The sequence below is a fragment of the Vulpes vulpes genome, chromosome 10 (assembly GCF_048418805.1).
Source record: "Vulpes vulpes isolate BD-2025 chromosome 10, VulVul3, whole genome shotgun sequence".
In the NCBI taxonomy this organism is placed as follows: domain Eukaryota; kingdom Metazoa; phylum Chordata; class Mammalia; order Carnivora; family Canidae; genus Vulpes; species Vulpes vulpes.
The window spans coordinates 78,370,850-78,391,106 of NC_132789.1; the positions used below are offsets into that span (position 1 = coordinate 78,370,850).

Genomic DNA, 20,257 nt, shown 5'->3' on the forward strand with positions numbered 1-20,257 from the left:
GCCTCCCCCCATCTCCCCCGCCTCCCCCTGCCAGGACCGGGAGGGAATTTCTAGATAAGTGGGGATTCGCCCGCTCCCACTCACAGCGCTTACTCTCCGGACCATTTGTTCTTACTCTAAAGTTCTGGAATCAGTGAGCGTGTTCATGGGGTTAAAAAATCAAACTTGTCTAGAAAGGTCCTTGGCGCAAAGCCTCCGCGCTCCTCCTTGGCCCACGCGCACTCAGGACGCGCCTCCCTCCGCGGACGCCCGCTTCTCACGCAAATGCGAGCAGAAACACAGTTAAACATGTCCTTTTGCCCTCTGCCCCCCCCCCCCCCCCCCCACGTAGGACGGCCTTGGGCTTCCCTGGGACCAGGCCGTGCGTCCTGGGGGCGCCTCCGCGTCAGCACCTGCCGGCGCGGTGTCCCGCTGCCCCCGTTCCCTGCACAGCCCCCGGCTGGATCCCGCTGCGGTCCCCGCCTCGTGGGTGGCCCTTGGCCTCACCGCGCCCCGAGCAGGAGCTCTGGGAGCAGTTCCCGTGGCGGTGACGCGGGGATGAGCGGCTACGGCTGCGACCTGACAAGTCCTGTCACCCTGCCCTCTACTCTGAGCAGGTGTACTCGCTCCTTCCCGTCGGCGACCCTCCCCGGCCACCAGCTCCCCCAACCTGGGGGCCACCCTCGGTTCACCTCCTGGCGGGTCTCGCGCGCCGACTGGCGCCCGTGGGCATCCCGGTGGGCCCTGCCAGCGCCCCCGTGCGTCCTCCTGGAGCCCTGGGTGCCCCCCCGCTCGCGGCAGAGCTCCCCCACCCCGCCCCGGGCCCGCCTCCCGCCCCGGCTCTGGCTCTTCTCCTTCAGGGGTCGGAAGCCTCTCTGTCTCAGGTTTTCCCTGTGATGTGGCCCCTTTGTCCTCACCTCGTCTGATCCAGTCCTTTCTAGCCACTTCCTCCTCTCCGTGTCTCTTTGAGGGGCCACCAGCTTCGCCTGCACTTTCTTGAGGGCCTAATACTCTTGTGGTCCTTGGTCACCAACCTCAATACCCCTGCCCTGCCCAGGCAAACTGACCCAAGACAACAAACACCAGGGGCAACTCAGATGGCCCCAGCCCTCCCTTAGCCGGTGGCTCAGTGGTGGCTGTGGGGTGGGTAACCCAGTGAGTGGGGGACACCAGCAATACAGGGAAGAGAAAGGGAGGGAGGAAATTCCAGCTTTGAGAAACTTTAAAAAAACTTATTTGGAAATAATAGGCTTTAATTTTGCTTAAATGTATCTTTTATGCCATTTAAAAAATTCATAAACTTCACTTTTTAGAGAAGGTTAGGTTCACAGCAAAATTGAGCAGAAAGTACAGTGCTCCACTCCAGGCGCATGGCTCCCCCTCCTTCTACAACCGATGGACCTACAGCAGTACTTCATCATCACCCCAGTCATGGTTTGCATGGGCTTCACTCTGGGGGTGCATTCTGGGAGTCTGGACAAAGGCATAGATGCATGTGTCTACTATGGTAGCACCATCCGCCAAGTGTCACTGTCCTAAAAGCCCATTTGTCATTTTGAAAAAGAGAATCTTACTTGGAATTACCTGCCTGGATAGTGCGTGACTGTTCTTAGTTACTGGCCTTAGGGACTGCTGCTTACCCACTAGGGACCCGTTTCGCCCATCTGCTATCACTCAGATTCCGCTGACACTGGCTGAGTATCTGACCACACAGAAGGTGCTGAGAGCCAGGAACTGGGCCCCAGTCAGCCCCATTTTACTACTGAGGATATTATTGCAGTTAGATTGTCACTGGGTACCAAGCAATGGGGTTAGGACCCAACCCCGGGCTGTAACTCCGAAGTCAACCTTTTCCATCAGGACAACGTGATCATCAACTATCACCATGTGATTCTGAGTGAATTTGTCAGCTTTTCCAGTCATATAATACCCACTGCCTGGAGGAATCAAAACTCTCAACTGGAGAGTTCAGAAAAATGTATCAAATGTCTGCGTTGCTTTGAAAGGGTGGATCCCAGTTGAACTATGTGTATAAGCCTTGGGAGGCAGGGGGTGAGGCGGGGGTAGGGCACTAGAATCAGAAGTAGAAACATGGGCAGGGAGACTTGCAGGCCATCTCCAGTTTTTGGTGGGAGTGTGAAATGAGCTTTTCTGCACATGTCCACAATCCTAGAGGAGGATGGAAATGGCCAAGGATTCCCTTGGACTGTGGGGTTTGTGAAGGGGCTTTCAGGATGATTCAGGGGTTTGGGAAGGTGTGTTTTCTTAGAACTTTGAACTCTTCGTATCTTTTGCTTCTGATTGGTGCCATAATGTAGACTTGGAGTGGTCTTCTGTTTGGAATCATCGCTCCACTTCCCAAGGAAGAAATCATGGTGGGATCCAGGGGCTTCTGTCAGGCTGGGAAAAGAAGTCCTTAGTGGTCCTACTTATCGGACACTGGGTGTGGGGTCTGACTTGAGCACTCAAGAGAGTCCTCCAGTCCCCACAGCAGCAGGAAGCAGCGACGGTCTCAGGCCTGGGTGCCCTGGGTTCCAGGTCTGGCCCACCAGGCTGATCTTAGCACCAGTGACAGGAACGCCTGGAAGACAAACCTGGCCTCCTTGAACTCTCCTTGTGCACACATCGGCCCAGGGTGGCAAGTCCCAGGTACTGCCCAAGACATCTGATTTAAGGCAAAGACTGAGGCCTTTAGAGTTGGCCGATCAGCTGGCAGCTGCTACCCTAGCCCTTAACGCATGTACTGAAATGAATATGGAGCGCAGTCCAGTCTGTCATTTCCTCTTAATACCCAAAAAGCCACTGTTTTGTCTGGAAGTTCCCTCCAGGGCTCCAGCAGGCAAGGTTGTTCTTCTGCGTCACTGCACTTGGAACCCTGAAGCAAGAGCCACCTTGAAATCGAAACTGGGAAAATCCCAGGTTTCTCTGGCCAAGAGAAGAAGCAAAGGTATGTTCTGAGCTTTATTGAATAATTACCTACTCGTTGACATTTTGGGGGAGGAGGAGAAAGCCAAGGGGTTGGCATGTGTGACCAGAGGTCAGGGAGGAAGTTAGGTCATGTGGCTTATAAATGCGGTGGGACATTTCTGTGTTCCCTGGACTTTGGCTCAGGCTGAACCAGAGAATGTGTTCTTCTGACTGCGTCCGTCGGCCTTCCTGGGGTACATCGCTGTTTTGACTGAGTAAATGACCATGGTCACGGTGACCCAGTGAATCCTAAAGACCTGCGGGCCGGCGAGAGCAGACACAGTGGTGACTTGGAGGAAAGAAAATGGGGAGAAAGAGGACCTGGAATTACCTGACCATGGAGGAGGTCCATGGAGGACCACAGAGGGGGGCCCTCCTCCCACCTGCCACTGGTCTGAAGGGCAGACGGGGGCAGCATCCCAACAAACTGTTCTGACACTAACAATTCAGAAGGGAGGATGTTCTCCATGTGGGAACACTTTTGATGGGCGTCCCCAAAATTTCAGCCCATTCTGTGTCTCCTGTGTAACTCTCACTGTGCTGGATGGCACCGCACTCACCATGCTTCAGTGACTTGCTCTGTGACTCAAGTATTTTTAAGGAGACGCTTCTCCCGCTGCCTGTCCTCCTGGACTGCCTAGGGTGGCAAGCGGTGTTAACACCCTCTGCATTGCCAAGGGCAGAAACCCGAGAGCCGTGTCCTGGGCTGCTCCCTCTGCCACCCACCCCACGCCACCCCATGTCCCATTAACTGGATCTCCTGGCTATATGGTGAGCAGATAGTTCACCAAAACCAGGGCATTTTGGAGCATGAGAGGGACACTCTTGGTCAGTGTACCTAGAATGAACTGGATGTGCCTGACCCCTGAAGGTGGGGTCAACCCATTTCCATGGTCTTCAATCTTCTTCCTTGTCTCCACTGCCTCCATTGCCACCTTGGTGCAGGCCTTCGCGATCACTTGCTTGGTCTAGTGCAGTAGTTCACTATTTCCTTGATTTCTGTCTTGGGCCTTTAGCAGACGTTGCACATACACATCTGATGTATCACCCTCTTAAAATCCTTCAGCGGCTCCCCCATAGCTTTAGGGTACATTTCAAATTCCTTAGATTGGCTTGTGAGGCTCTTTATAGATCTGGCTCCTTTTAATTTTTCTAGCATGTTCACTTATTTACCCATTTGACAGTGTTTCTTGAGACTTACTGTGGCCTGGCACAATGCCAGCCTCTGGAACATAATAGTACATAAGACGGGTTTCTGTTTGCGGGTATTTGCAGTGGGTGGAGGAACAGCCGCCGCGACACTACGCTAAAGCAGGCAGCAGCAAAGCACGGCGCTCTCGGATCTCATCCCTCCACATGAGCTTCGGAGACCGGTGCACGAACATCACCCCGAAGCCTGACTTCGGGCCCTGCCCCAAACCCACTAAATCCAAATGTACGTTGTGCCAAAATGCCAGAGAGATCAGAACACATGCTAGTCTGCGAGGTCTGGTCTGCGGGGTCCCTGAAGCACCTGGTTCAGGCCCAGGCCAGGAGGGGGACGCGGAGGGGGAGATGGTGTGCTAAACAAAGGCAAGGTGGGAAAAGCACCCAGGGGAGGGATTTGCCCGCGTGTGGCAGAGAGGCAAGAGAGATGTGCTGTTCGGAGGGGATTACAAGCTGGTCAGGAGTTTGAGAACCCAGGTCGCAGGTGGGAGCCAAACTGACCAACTTCAGTCCCTCTGATTCTCCTTCGAGCCCCTCTAGAAACATGGGGGTTTAGAAGAAATACTACGATTCGTGGGGACAGCAGAATGGTGGTTACCAGGAGCTTGAGGGAGAGGAGAATGGGGAGTTACTGTTACTTGGTACAGACTTTCTTTTTTTTATAATAAATTTATTTTTTATTGGTGTTCAATTTGCCAACATACAGAATAACACCCAGTGCTCATCCTGTCAAGTGCCTCCCTCAGTGCCCATCACCCATTTACCCCCACCCCCTGCCCTCCTCCCCTTCCACCACCCCTAGTTCATTTCCCAGAGTTAGGAGTCTTCATGTTCTGTCTCCCTTCCTGATATTTCCCACACATTTCTTCTCCCTTCCCTTATATTCCCTTTCACTATTATTTATATTCCCCAAATGAATGAGAACATACAATGTTTGTCCTTCTCCGATTGACTTACTTCACTCAGCATAATACCCTCCAGTTACATACACGTTGAAGCAAATGGTGGGTATTTGTCATTTCTAATGGCTGAGTAATATTCCATTGTATACATAGACCACATCTTCTTTATCCATTCATCTTTCAGTGGACACCGAGGCTCCTTCCACACTTTGGCTATTGTGGACATTGCTGCTAGAAACATCGGGGTGCAGGTGTCCCAGCGTTTCATTGCATCTGCATCTTTGGGGTAAATCCCCAACAGTGCAATTGCTGGGTTGTATGGCAGGTCTATTTTTAACTCTTTGAGGAACCTCCACACAGTTTTCCAGACTTTCTATCTGAAAAGATGAAAAAGTTCTGGAAGAGGATGGTGGTGATAGTGGTATGACATCATACCACTCCACTCAGTGCCACTGAATTGTATGCCTGCAAAAGGTAAATGTGGCAACTTTTGTGCCATGTGGGTTTATCGCAATTAAAAAAAAAAGAGTACTTTGGAGGCAAAGAAGACTTAATTATCTAGTTCTAGCTGTGCCATACTTTTGCCATGACATGGCCGGCAAATCAGGTACCTTTTTGGGAACTCGGTGTCGTCATTTATAAAATGGAACTAATGATGGTGCCTCATGGACAGGTCATGAGGAGCCACTGGGGCAATGCCTGTGAAACACTGTGGGCTTGTTGCGTTGTCTTTCTGCCCTTGAAAGGCCTTGAAAAGCATGTTCTTAAGCTAATGCCTGGGATACCTGAGCTCTGTGAGGCAGCTGGGATGACCCCTTCCCTCTGCACTTGGACTGGGGCGGGGGTTCCTCAACTCTGGCTGCACATTAGGATCAGCTGGAGAGCATTGTCAAATCCACTGCCTGGGAACAGGGCAGGACCACCATGAATCCAGGGGATCCCAATGTGCAGCCAAGGCTGAGAAACTGCATGAGCGGTGGGTCACAACTTGAGCATGTGCTGGGATCACGCAGACGGTGTGTTAAAACAGTTCCTGAGCTCCACCCCCGGGGGTCCAAGTTTAGTAGGTACGGCCCAACGCCCCACTCTATCCCACCACCTGTTGGTGGCCCCTTCCTTTTATGTGCGGTCCATATCATTCTGCCCGCTCTCAGCCTCCTCCAGGTCCATTACACTATTGAAGCGTTTCTTGAAAAATTGCCAGTGACCCTTTTCATGCCAGCGCTCTCGATATTCACCAACCCTTTCTGGCTTTAGACATAATTCACCGTGCCTCAGAATTCTTTGAATTCAGGGTCATGCTCTGTGTTTTCTTCTTTCCTTTGCCCTCCTCAGCCTGGGAATAGGGATCCACGTGAAAGACTCCCATTACCGCATACTTGGGTTCCTATGTTTATCTCTTAAGAAGAACACAGTCTTGGAAATTAGACAGATGTGGGTTCATATCTTGTACTTGGGCAATTTGCTGGAACTCTGAGCCTCATTTTTCTTGCTGGTGAGTCATGGGTAATGATAACAGCGCCTCTGTAATAATCCATCCCTGGCACATAACGACCCAACTGTTAGTTATTATAGTATCTCACCTTTAAGAACCTGGTAAAACCTTGAAGAGAACTCTAGGAGTGGTAGGACTACCGCATGGGCTACAGAGGGCGGAGCCAGGGATTTCCAAAATAGGATTTACCAAGAGATAAGGAATGGTCCCAACCCAGGAAGATAAGGAGGTGACAGATGGGATTTAACCAAAGGAATGGCTGAGAGCTTCCCCGTGACAACATTAAACTGTGAGCCTATGGGCTAGTCCATGCACAGGAAGGGAGTTAGTAATGGTGCTGGGATGTGCTGTGGATTGGTCCCAGAAGAAATCCACAAGGGAATTTCAACCCCATTGATATGGAATTCAGTCCCTTTGGCAAGAAATGAGATGATAAAGAACCTACTACAATTTGCACCATTTATTATAATTGTGTGCAAAACATGACCACGGGGTGTTACACTGAGCTCTTGTTACAAGATGAGGTCTCTGAGTGCTGTTTCCCGTCTATGATGTTATTCAGCAGGATGGCTCACATGTTGAAATCTGAGACTCTTTGGGTGAAGAATCCCTCTGCAGGCCATACCAGATGTTGCTTGTGCAGCTCCCCAAGCACCGAAAGATGAGTTAAGCCTTGAATTATTCTGAACTTGCATCAAACTCTGAGGCTTTGATCCAATGAGCCATGGCAATAAAAAAAAAAAACAAGGTTATCAAAAAAGCTATGGGTGGTAGTCCCGTCTGTGAGAGAGGAACTGGGCCACTGTGGATGGCTGCATTCCAGAAGGCCTCCAGATGTGCACAGCCATGAGCAGAGGGCCTCACTTAGTCTGATGTTGTGAAAATCCTGCACTGGAAACACATGAAGCCACAAACAAAATCGTCCTCACCCTTTAAAGACCCTGCAGATGTATCAGAAGTATCCCTCTCTCCAAGCCGCCTCCCCCGCACTATCCAGGCTTTCCTGACCCCACTTACCTTCCTTTATTTTCATCATCCATAGCGCACAGCTTGACACTTGGTTGTTTTCCAAATACACAGTCTTCCCTCCCTAGTTATACAGGGAGCCCCTAGAGTAGTCCGAAACCTAATCTATTCTCCAAACACCTAGCACTCTTGAGAGGCATCAAGGCCATCTTTTCATCCTTAAAATCTAGCACGGAGCGGATACTCAGCAAGGGGGTAAGTAGGTGCTTATGACGTGGATGGAGTTGATTGACAGCTATGTGGACTTGGCGTGAAAAAATTCATGAGGGAAGGTGTCACAGGTGTTTCCTTCTTTGTTTGCCCAGCACCTCACCCCACCCCCCTTCTTACAGAAGCTTCCTCTCCCTTATCCCCATCTTTGTGGTTCCCACAGGACCTGCCATGTTGTTTCCTGACTCTCTGGAGTTTACCTGACTCCAGCTGCTTCAGTGAGCCCCTCCCTGGGACTTATCAACTTGGAACCAGAAAGAATATGAACATAGGTTTTTGTTTTTTTGTGTGTGTTGTTTTGTTTTCTGTAGTGACCAAAGCTATTAAATGTACTGTTAAGTGAGGGAGCTATTGGCCTCCATGTTTTTCATGGGATCCCCATGAAGAAGGCTGATCAGTAGCTGGAATGAAGAATGAAGCTAATGGAGAGAGTGAATGAAGTGCAAAGACCAGAGGAAGAAAGTAGAACCTTGGTGATTTGAGCTCCTGGTTTCCATTGTTCTCATGCCCTGGGCACATTCCTATCTTTGGGTTTCACAGACATCACATTATCCTTTACAATAACCCTGAACTTTGCTTAAATGAGTTTGAGTTAGGTCTCTCTGTCACTGGTAACCACAGAAGTCCTAACTAAGACAGAAGTCCCTGCTTAGTGGTAGACACTCCATAAAAAGGAATGGATGAATAAAATCGCACTAGGCCAAATTATGAAATTTTACAAACAGGAATTTTTCAAAACTTCCCATTCTTATTTGTGGTTTTAAAAAGTATCTCTTTGATACCTCCCATCCCCCCCAACCCCCTCACCCCAGAGGTAGCATAGTGCTGAGCATAGAGGAGGTGCATGGTATACATGGCAGCTACAGTTTCTGGTAAGTTAATTATTCATTTTTCATTTTCAGAGACTTTTTAACCTGTGTGTGTATCGACTGAGAACCCCAGAGGCCTGGGGCGTCAGTGCCAGCTATACATGATGGAAGATGTTTGTAAAGTGTACATGGAGTGATGGGTTTTGAGCCTCAGCCATGAACTGAACATGAAAGGATGGTCCTCATGAGCAAAGGGAGGAGTCTTTGAGTAGCTCCCTGATAGACAAGATGGTACTAGAGATGTCCTGGTGTCCACATTTTCTGAGCTTCAAATTTAGGCACATGTCCCAGTGCATCTGAGGGAAATTTATGGGAACAATGGGGCAGCTTATTTGATGTTGGATCCCTGGCTCGGTATCTGGTTGCCATATTTGTAGAGCTAATCTGTAGCATGAGACCTTTCTCTAGACAGGCTGGTCTGCTTATTGCCACCCACGGGGCCATGTGCATTTTATCCTTAGCACATTTTCTCAGAAAGCTCCTGGTGCCGGCTACATCTTCCTGCTTTCCTTCATCTCCTTCCATTTATACCAAACCCACCCCCCAAGTGCAGTTCTCCCATCTCCTCTGGAAGTGGCTGTTCCATCTAATCTGTCACTTGTGACATTTTTTATCGTTTATTCTAAGAATGGCAAGTATAACCTCATGTCCACGGTCCCCTTCTCATGAAAAGCAACACTAGTTGACATTGGTGCTCCTTCCCTGCAAGGCTGGCAAGAACTTAAGAATTCCCCTCAACATAGACTCTGAGGCAGCCAGTGAAGGCCCACTGGTGTTGGTAGGTGGCACGAAACCTAGTCTATCTCTGTTCCATTTCCTTATTGTTATTTAAAGTTTTTGGTTATGCCTTTTTCCTTTCTCCAACTGAGCTACTGTGTGTGTGTGTGTGTGTGTGTGTGTACGGTTTCTTAGTCCATTCATGTGTTGATGGACACTTAGATTGTTTCCATATTGTGAGTCTTAAAGATAATGAGTAACTTGTCCAAATGTACACAGCCAGAATATGGCAGCACAGAACCTGATTTCCAAACCTTTGTTCTTGGTGTGGTGTATTACGTTGCCCTGCTCTGCAGCATCCCACTAGCACACAGCTGTGTGCATAAGTACTTGTTGACTAGAAGGGGTGTCTTGGAACATAGGAGTTTTATATAAGACAATAAAGTTCTTCACAAGAGACAGGAATTGAATAGAAAATTCCAGAAACAAATTCTCTACAAAGAGTTGGAGCATCCTTGAACGGAGCCTACTTCACTTCCCCAGTGCCCTTGGCTGAGGGCATGGCCATTCCCCCTTCCACCGTCAGACACGCTTTATGCAGACAGAAATGGGAACGGTCACCTGTAGGGAGAGGGGTGCCCTGGTGAAGACGCAGGCATGGAAGCTCGAGAGCCTCCCTCCCAGTGGGTCCCCATGGTGGCTCTGCCACCACTCAGTTGCTGGCCCCTCCCAAGGACTCAGTTTCCAAGTGTGTAGAATAATTCATTTAGACTCACTTGGCACCAGCCATGTGTGTTTCCTGGAGTGTGGGCCCTATAGGAAACCCATATAGGTCCAGTGCTAATGGGCAACTGCATTTCCCCGGGGGGACACCATCCGCAGTAAAGGACTGCGCCGGCCAGCAGAGAAGAGCCTGCTTACTTAGAGTTCACCTGAGGTTGAACTCTGCATTTCCTGGCCCTCTTTGATTTCACACAATAGTGGCCAATAGCCCTCAGAACTGATACCCTTAGGTAAAACAAACAAAAAAAAGAGTTGGCCATATGTTGTCTAAAGATCCTTCCTAACATCGTCTAAGCCTCTAAAATAATAATGTGGGGATCCCTGAGTGGCTCAGCCGTTTAGTGTCTGCCTTCGTGGCCCAGGGCGGGGTCCTGGAGTCCCGGGATCAAATCCCACATTGGGTTCCCCACAGGGAGCCTGCTTCTCCCTCTGCCTGTGTCTCTGCCTCTCTGTGTCTCTCACAAATAAATAAATAAAATCCTTTAAAACACAAAACAAAACAAAAGTAATAATGTAATTGACATAAACTGCCCTCAGTGAAATAAAAAGGTGGAATTATAGTTTCAGGTTTTTGAGGTTTCTTCGTCAGAAAAGTTGAAAGGCTGTTGAGATAACCTAGAGCAGGTTTAGGGGTTCGGGCTGCTCCGTGATCTTTCTGACATGGGCAACAGGGGGCACTGGTGGACTGCGCTACCGGCCCCTGTCCACCAACACCTGGGAAATGGCCAAGTGCGGTATACAGTTGCCTAATCCTACCTCCAGCTGAATGGAAAGTACTGAGAGCCAGCCCCTCTCCCTTGAGGTCTTTCTGTCTCTGTCCCTGTCCCTGTCTCTGTCTCTGTTCCTGTATCTATCCCTGTCCCTGTCTCTATCCCTGTCCCTATCTCTCTCCCTGTCTCTGTCCCTGTCTCTCTCCCTGACCCTATCCCTCTCCCTGTCCCTGTCTCTGTCCCTGTCCCTTTCTCTGTCCCTGTGTCCCTGTCTCTATCTCTGTCCTTGTCTCCCTCCCTGTCCCTATCCCTCTCCCTGCCCCTGTCCCTGTATCTGTCTCTCCCTGCCCCTGTCTCAGCCCTGACCCTGTCTTTGTCCCTGTCTCTGTCTCTCCCCCTGGAGGAAGAGCTGAAGTGCATCAGGACAGACAGCACCGAGCGCCCGTGCTCTACAGACACAGATTCTATAAGGCAGGTCCTGTCAGCTGCTCATCAGGCTTGTGCTCACTGTGGGGCAGCTCACTTGACAGTGGAAGTTACTGGATGAAACTTTACAGGGTCTCAGAGGCAAACAAGGAATTCCTCATCAAGTCTCTTACTTTAAAATAAAAAAAAATACATAGGTGGAGAAAAGAATAAACTGTGTTAGGCTGTAGATTCTCTTTTAATTCATACTTTTTCTGTGACCTTTGGGCAGAAGGCTCACCCAGACCTTTAATGATGTGGCACAGTGGAGGCCCGTGGCTCATCCCCACTCACTGCTGTCATCTTCCTGTGAGGCCTGAGGGGCCCGTATGCTCCCTTCCGGGCAGACACAGAGCAGGGCGGCCTGTTCCAGGATGGCACCGTCACTTGTCCCCCTCCCTCATTGACTCCCCACACCCTCCCACTGCCCTACAGGGAGCCCCAACCTAGAAAGGAGACTTGATATAGACCTACAAGACCTTTTCTTCAAGGGAAAGTACACACCCGACTGGGGAGGACAGCCCATGGACGAGGGCGAAGGGTGAGACAGCCACCTGGCACAGGACACTCTGTCCACGTCCGAGAGTCCTCAGCCTCCAGCCCACCTCGTCCTTCCCTGGCACTTCCCTCCTGGAGCCTGCCCTTTCTGAGGCCCCTGGTCAGGTCCCAGTCTCAACCATTTAGGAGACTTCGGACGCCCACATCCACAGGCGGCTCACTGAGGAGCCAGGGCCTTGCACCCGTGGATTCCCGAAGCTCTGTGGAGCATCCATGCTCCATAGAGCATTGTCCATTTGTGACAATCCCACCGTGGCCCTAGGAGAACAGGGAACAAAGTGGCATGGGGGTGCAGCTGGGCTGGCCAGGCCAGGCTGGTCTGACTTCTACTCTGGCTCTACTGCTGGGCAGCTAATTAAGCAGTTGAATCTCTTTGGAAAATTTCTAGTGCCCAAGAATTCCAGGAAGTATGGGATCATAAAGTCACAGAAGAGGACAAGATTCACGAGAAAAGAATGAAGCAAATGTGTATAGAACAGCTCCCATATTGTTGGTCCCTGTATCTGTCCCTGTCCCTATCTCTCTCCCTGTCCCTGTCCTTGTCTCAACCTTATGGTCACTCTTAGAGGTAGGCATCTTGGGGTGGCCTTTTTGTAGAGGGTGGAGGACAAGGATGCGAGTGGATGAGGAGGTGGGCCCAAATTTCTGACTGCACTTATAAGCTAGGATTTGAACCCAGCTCTGTGTTCACTGCTCAGAACCATTGTACCTTTACTGCACACTCACCTGCTGAGTTTCTACTAGGGTGAGACTCAGTCCGTATCCTCCATGTGTCAAATATTTTATTTCTATACCTTTTTCAAATCTGCACAATGATATTCTACAGCTGCATTTGTGTCTGCCTTTCACACTTGTTAGAGTGAGCAAGTTCCTCCTAGCATCGAATTTAAATGCCCCCAAATGCAGTAAGAGCTACCAGCCTTGCCCACAGGGAATGTAGAAAAATGGCCATGACCTTCCAGTTACCAGCAGCTTCCAGTTCTGCCTCCAAATTGCTTCTGTTAAAAGAATCTCCAATTTAAAACACATGCACTGTCATGAAACCTCACCCCTGCCTCAGATGCTTGATTCTTCTCCAGGACCTTTTAGGGTGAGCCCAAAATATCACTCAGAATCAGGCTTTGTTACCCAGATTGCAATTGAGGTGGATCCAGGCTTTTCCTCTACTCCCATGGCTAAGCTGAGCTCTAGTTGTATCCCTTTTTTAAAAGTATGATCTGGGGTTAACATTTTTGAGATCTCATACCAGGACCTAGGGCTGTCAGGGCCCAGAATACAGTCTCTTACACAGGGGATTTGGGCACTTTTTTTTTTTTTTTTGATTCTTCACAAATAGAAAAATTTGAGCGTACCTTCGCAAAAATTATGTGTTTAGGGCACAGCAGCAAAACTTGCACTTAAGCTTTGTGGACAGTGAAAGGAACCCTATCACAATCCCTTAGTGGCTATGTGATCTTCATATGTTAGTAAACCTCTCTGGACTTCCATTTCCTTCCCTGTGAAATGAAAGTAATAATATGTAAGTCACAGAGATGTTGCAAAAATTCTTGTAAAGTGCTTTATAAATGTTTTAAAGATATTATTATTAGCGTTATCGCCATTGCTGCAGCATTAAAAAAAAAACCCACACCTCATTGAAGAGAAGAATAACCTTTGGTCTTGCTACCGTGAGGCATACCTTTATTCTAAATGTTTACTAGGTGCCAGGCTTTACGTACTTCACGCCTCATGTGTAGTAGCTCATTCTCACCTAGAAGGTAGATGCTCTCTTTGACATTCCCATTGTACAACTGGGGAGGGGAAGTGAAGCCAATTGCCATTGTCTGTGCACTTATAAGTGATGGAACCTAGGCAGTCTAATTCCAGAATCCAGCTCCTGAGCACTTTATCAGTTAGGACTCATTTTGGATGTATAAATAGCAGAAACATAATATAACAGTGGCTTCAAATAGACAGAAGTGTGTTTCTCTCTCATGTAAAAGTCCAGAGGTTGATAATTCAAGACCAGATTAGAGGCTTTGCCCAGGGCTCCGGCCTCCAGGCTGCTTCTCTATTCCAGTTCTCCTGTGGGTAGTCTTATTCCCGACATCCAAAATAGATGCCAGAGCTTTAGCTATTACACGTACCTTCCAGGCAGCAAATGGAGGACAGGACAGGATAGAAAGGGGTTGAAACAGATGCCAGTTATTTATTGAGAACTGTTCCCAGTTGTGGCCCTATGACATTTCTGCTTACTTTCCATTGATCACAGTAGCAAGGGGGCTGGAAAGTATAGTCATTATTCTAGATGGCTCTGGGCCAGTTAAAAACTAGAGGATTTTATTACTGAAATAAGGGAAGAGGTAGTCAGAGATCAGATGGATACATAAAAGAGGAGGAGGAGGAGAAGGAGGAGAGGAAGCTGAGGAGGTGGACAGGAGTTGAGTAGCAAGAACTTACAAAGACCCTACAGTTCACCACTCCAATCTTTGGGTTAATCCCCACTTTCAGCAGGTGACAAGGGAAGGCAGGGCAGTCCCCTGAAAACCACCCATTATGGCCACTGAAGCCCTGTAATGGGTACTCCTGGAATATAATACGGGTGTCCACCTTGGTGGTGGACTTGAGTCTGGTTTCAGTCTGAGATCCTTTAGCTCATTAGGTTAAAATGGTGATGGATGTCTTCTAATTCACATCTCCAGAGAGCCCAGAAAGAGGAGGTGGGGTAAGAAGACACTGGGATAGACCACAGGTTGAGTGGCCCTTGGCTGGCTTCTCTGAACCTCCAGAGAGAGCCTGGATGCCACACACTGAAAAATCATTTAATGGTTTCCAAAGCCCTTTTCCATATGCTCTTTCCCTTGGAATGAATAATAAGATTGTGGTAGGGGTTGCTTTGCTCCCTATTTTGCCACTAAGGGAAAGGAAGTCAGGATCTCCCATGATATCTAGCAGGACGAGGTCCTAGAATCTGTCTTTTCATGAGGATGCCAGGTAATTCTTATGTTTACATTACTTTGAGAAACACTATGCTCAGGGCACAGGGTGATATGGAAGGGTCACATCTAGGTGGCCGACAAACGAGGAGACCATAAACTCAATGAGGGCCTTGAGGTACGTCTTTCATCATCCTGCTGTGTCTCTAGCAGCACATTGTAGGTACTCAGTAAAAAATTCCATGAAAGAATGAATGAAGACAAGTTTAGGTATCCAGACTTCTTGGATCCTACTTTCTCTGGTGCCATGGAATAATCCTAGAATGAGCTCACACGCTTCATGGTTGGTGCTGACAACGTAGGAGATACATGCTATTAGAACCTCCATCTTAGAGACAGAAACTGAAGTTAAATGACTTGCCCGAGGTTACATAGAGAGTAAGCAACAGAACCAGGATCCAGACTCAAGCTCTCAGATATCATACCCTCGTCCTTGTCAGGAGATTTATCATAACTCGAGTCATTCCCCATGAAACAGAAAAAGTCTATCTCGTAGACAATTAATATAATAGTTAACCTAATACACAAAAGTGAGTCTTGTCACTTGATACCAATGTTATAGAAAAGTTCCACTCTGCTCCATAGACTATTTGCTCATATTCAAGTGCCAAACTAGATTGATGGAGAGGAACGTATATTGACCTTGAATTTTTACTTTGCTCATGAGCACACATCTGTTTTTTTAATGGAGATGAGGGCAATCAGAGCTAGCTCTCAGAAGCAGACATTCTTTTTTTTTTTTTTGAAAGATTTTATTTATTTATTCATGAGACACACACACACACACACACACAGAGAGAGAGAGAGAGAGAGAGAGAGAGAGAGGCAGAGACACAGGCAGAGGGAGAAGCAGGCTCCATGCTGGGAGCCCGATACGGGGCTCAATCCCGAGACTCCAGGATCATGACCTGGGCTGAAGGCAGGCCCTAAACCGCTGAGCCATCCAGGGATCCCCAGATGCAGACATTCTTGACATGGAATTCTCTCCAAGGCTGTGAAGTTTTATCATCCCTCAGGCTGGAGAGCAGGCTGTCTGTTTAGACAGTGGCTGGTTGAAACTAGAAGCTTCTGGACTCTTCAGTTCTTTCAAAGGAGACATTGTTTCTTCAGGGTCTTCAGCTGAAGTTAAATCTTAAGGAGATAGGAAATTTTATAGGCGAATAGCTACATCAAGAAACTCTAGGTAGACTTAGAGGAGGAAAACAGCTCTGTGGGGAGCCTAACAGCTCTTCTGTTTTATAGCAGCAAGTTTGAAGTATGAGAGCTGACCCTTTTTCCCATCTGCCTTTTCAGGGGCCCCCTCACTCCTCTGTCTATTGTATCCACTGTTCCAGCTTTCGCATGTGAGTGAGGAGAGGTTGCCCAAATTGGGGAATGGTTTCCATTTCCTTCCTTTGTTGACATTCTTTTACAGAAGACACAACACACAGACTGCACAGGCGAATGTTGCCTCATAGTGTGTTTGGCATCAGCAAGCTTTTTTTGTGTTTTCTTGCAAGTTCCTCACTTGTCTTAGATGCAGGCAATGTCCTTGTACCACCTACCACCATAACATTGGAGCACATGGCTTAACAGGTGGTTAGTTAGTGGGTCTCATGAGGACTTTGTTTTGTCACTCAGCTGCTTTACCTGAAAATGAGTTGGAGACAGAAACATATGCTACTTGGAGGCAAGTGACTGTGACTGGGTTTGGGGATCCACCCCACCACCCCAAGGGATGAGAATGGTTGTTGATTCATTGGCTGACAGAAGCTATGTCCCATAACATCCAGTGGAAAGGAAGCTTTTTCAAAGAGCAAGGTCTAAAAAAATAGTGGGGATGGGAGGTGTGGTTATAGGGAGAGGGCCTTTATAGTAAGTCTGTCTATGAGGTTCAGAGTCTGATTTTGCAGTTCTTTTCTAACTCACTAAAAATATTGTGATTTTTTTCTTATTTATAGAAGAAATATGATGACTTATGTTTCAATACTTCTATGTGTGATTTCCTAGACTTTTGACATTTATATTATGCTTCTAACAGTTACATTGTTTGTCTCCTGAGATATCTGCTCATTCCTTTGGGGAAAGCATTATGCAATGTGTACACATTACCTCTTGTCATTCCAGCCACCTTCCTTCACCTCCCCACCCCCACATGCCACACAAGCTTTCTCAAATTATATCTCTGCCAAATAAAGGCAACTGAGGATCTGCATCTTGCCTTTTGTGATGCTGACAGAAAGTGATGTTGGGCAAGCAAAAGGTCCTTAAAGATGTGAGCAGGAGGGACCCACTCTAATCTCTCTGAGTAGATGAATGTATGTCTTCATTACAGGCATCTCTAAATGTGAAAACTGAACATTACCTTCAAGGCTGTGGGGAACCCAGATGGTCTCACCCATTCATAAAGTCTCCCCTGTACCAGCACAGAGCCCTACCCCTTTCTAATGCCCATTCAGGTTCCCCACCATCGAAGAGAGGGAAAAGAAACTTGGAAAAACCTGGTGTTGCGCTTTCTGCCAATGTTGTCCCGTGGGGCACTGAAGTTGGGTTTAATTTAATATAGAAAAATAAGGAAATGTTATCATATACACTCAGAGTGTTATATAAGAACTACTGACTGTTAACAATATATGGAAAACAAAGTGAACCTCAATTTGCAAAGAAATTAAAATTTAAATGAGACTTTTCTCTCATTAGATTAGAAAAGATAGGGGTGCCTGGGTGGCTTGGTGGTTGAGCATCTGCCTTTGGCTCAGGTCGTGGTCCTGGGATCTAGTCCTACATCGGGCTCCTCACAAGGAGCCTGCTTCTCCCTCTGCCTGTGTCTCTGCCTCTCTTTCTGTGTCTCTCATGAATAAATAAATAAAATATTAAAAAGAAAATTAGAAAAGATGCTTGTCAAAGCTCACACATAGGTGCTGAATGAGAGTGAAGAGAAATGGGTATTCTTATGTACTTTTATTGGATTTATAAATTAGTATTTGGTCACTATTATGAGGCTTAAGTTTTGACAGCAATTATTCTTCTACCAATCTGTTATAATGAAACAATCAGAAATGGGTAAAATTTATACACAGAGATGTCCGTGGTAGTGTTATTTACAGTTATAATGACGGTGATATAATGCATTAGGTAACAATATGATTGTAATGATAAGAAAATGGTTAAGTAGGGCAGCCTTGGTGGCTCAGCGGTTTAGCACCACCTTTGGCCTAGGGCGTGATCCTGGAGCCCCGGGATCAAGTCCCACCTCGGGTTTCCAGCATGGAGTCTGCTTCTCCCTCTGCCTGTCTCTCTCTCTCTCTGTCTCTCATGAATAAATAAATAAAATCTTTAAAAAAAAGAAAATGGTTAAATAAATGATGGCACATCCATAAGATTTCTTACTGAGGTGGTCATGGAGACTTTTAAAAAATACCATGGCTCCCTCTCAGATGAAATTAGATGTGTGTGTGTATATATATATATATATATAGCTCTTATTGCATAATACACCACACACACTATATATATATATCAGCTCTTTTTTTAAAATTTTTATTCATTTATGATAGTCACAGAGAGAGAGAGAGAGAGAGGCAGAGACACAGGCAGAGGGAGAAGCAGGCTCCATGCACCGGGAGCCTGACGTGGGATTCAATCCCGGGTCTCCAGGATCGCGCCCTGGGCCAAAGGCAGGCGCTAAACCACTGCGCCACCCAGGGATCCCTACATGTCAGCTCTTATTGCATGATATACCACTTCAAAATTTAGTGGCTTTAAATGTTCTCAAAATCTGTGAATTGGTTGGATGGTTCTTCTGGGGTCTAAGTTGGGTGGAGCTTGATGGTTGAGAATGACCTCTCCTACCTATGTGCGGTAGCTGAAACAGCTGGGACAGCATGGCTCCCCTTTCCATGTGATCTGTCATCCTCTATGTTAACCTTGGGTTGTTCTAAGAGCATTAAGAGAAACAAGCCTCAACACACAAGGACGTTTTAAACCTCTACTTATATTACATTTGTGACTGTCCCATTAGCCAAAGTCATATGACCAAGCTGAGTCAAGGAGTAGAGAAATAGAGTCAACCTCTTGATTGGACTGCAAAAATATTGTATCCATTAAAAAGAAAAGTCACACCACGTGACTTAATTTGGCTAATAAAATGTGAAAACCTTGGGTGCAGAAGCTTTAACAACAAATGCATGCTTTCCTATTTTCTCCTTTCCTTCTTATATAATAGCCAGATACACTGGAGATGGTAACTAATCTATCTGGCTTATTTCCAGAATGATCAAGATAAGGAGAACCACCATGCCAAACTGCACTGGACCTGTGGCTTGAATAAGAAATAAACCTTTGTGGTTCAAAGCCATGTAACAAAGTTGAGTTTTATTGGTTATTGTTACAAACCTAGTCTATCCAAACTAATACAAAAATTGTGCAGGAATTAAAGTGATATTTTAAAAGAACGATTTTTTTAATGTGGGAAAGTGTTCGTTATATCAACCAACAGGTTATAAAGCAGGTGTAAACTTGTGTATGTTATGTAATACTAAATTTGTCAAAACAGGCAAACACACAGACACAGAACCTTGAAGGAAATGCATCAGAGTGTTAACAGTGGAATTACAGGTAATTTTTATTTTCTTTTCTGCATTTTCCAATTTGTTTATAATCAATGTATATTATCACGCTAGATAATATTATTTTTTTTCAATCACTGGTCACTCCTCCTTGCTCATGGTCAGGTGATTTACTGTACCTCCTATAGGAAAAGTTTATGTCCTTACCTCACTGGATTTGGGTTTGGCCATGTGATGTGCTTTGGCCAATTAAATGTGGGTAAATATGGCATTCATCATATTGGAGCAGGTTTAAGACTCGTCTTGAGGTTTCTGCCCTTTCCCAGTTATGTCCCATGTAGGGACTGCTCTCTTAGCCTGGGTCCTGAAATGAGAAGAGAGAGCAGAGCCCAGGGTATGAGATAATAAAAATATATATACATATATATATATACATATTTACATATATATTCATCTCTGACTCTGGTTCCTGGCAAAGAACACCAAAACTCTTATGATATCCAAAGTGATCAAAGCAGTAGCAGCATCTTTTGTTCCAACATTTGGTCTTCAACCCCCATTTCTGACACAGAGTTCCTAAATCCCTTGGAATTTCGTGGGTGACAGCAATATCTCTGTTCTATAAGGTGACTCTTAGTTGGGGGCTGATCACCAGAAAGACCAAGCCATGATTAGAAGCTTGGAGGAAGGGAGAGGGACTAAAAGTGGAGTTAATGATTGATTATGCCTAGATGATGAGGCTTCCATAAAAAAATCTCAAAAATACGGGGGTTCAGAGTGCTTCTGGATTAGTGAATGCTTGGAGGTACTGTGACAGTAGCATGCTCAGAGAAAGCGTGGAAGCTCCA

At 47.0% G+C, this 20,257-nt stretch overlaps 1 protein-coding gene and 1 long non-coding RNA gene across 3 annotated transcripts in view; one reads left to right on the forward strand and one right to left on the reverse strand.

Annotated features, from left to right (window-relative positions):
• LOC140594233 (uncharacterized) overlaps window positions 1–20,257 on the forward strand; it is a 30,221-nt gene that overhangs the window by 1,454 nt on the left and 8,510 nt on the right. For both annotated transcript variants that reach the window (XR_011994956.1, XR_011994957.1), the window contains exon 2: window positions 19,397–19,458. This is a non-coding gene — a long non-coding RNA (uncharacterized lncRNA). The remainder of the gene's footprint in view (window positions 1–19,396; window positions 19,459–20,257) is intronic.
• Window positions 6,995–20,257, reverse strand: part of WASHC3 (WASH complex subunit 3) — a 115,360-nt gene continuing 102,097 nt past the window's right edge. The window contains exons 9-10 of the transcript XR_011994955.1: window positions 19,617–19,773; window positions 6,995–16,491 (exon numbers count right to left, since the gene is read on the reverse strand). The gene's annotated coding sequence lies outside the window, so the exon portion shown is untranslated. The remainder of the gene's footprint in view (window positions 16,492–19,616; window positions 19,774–20,257) is intronic.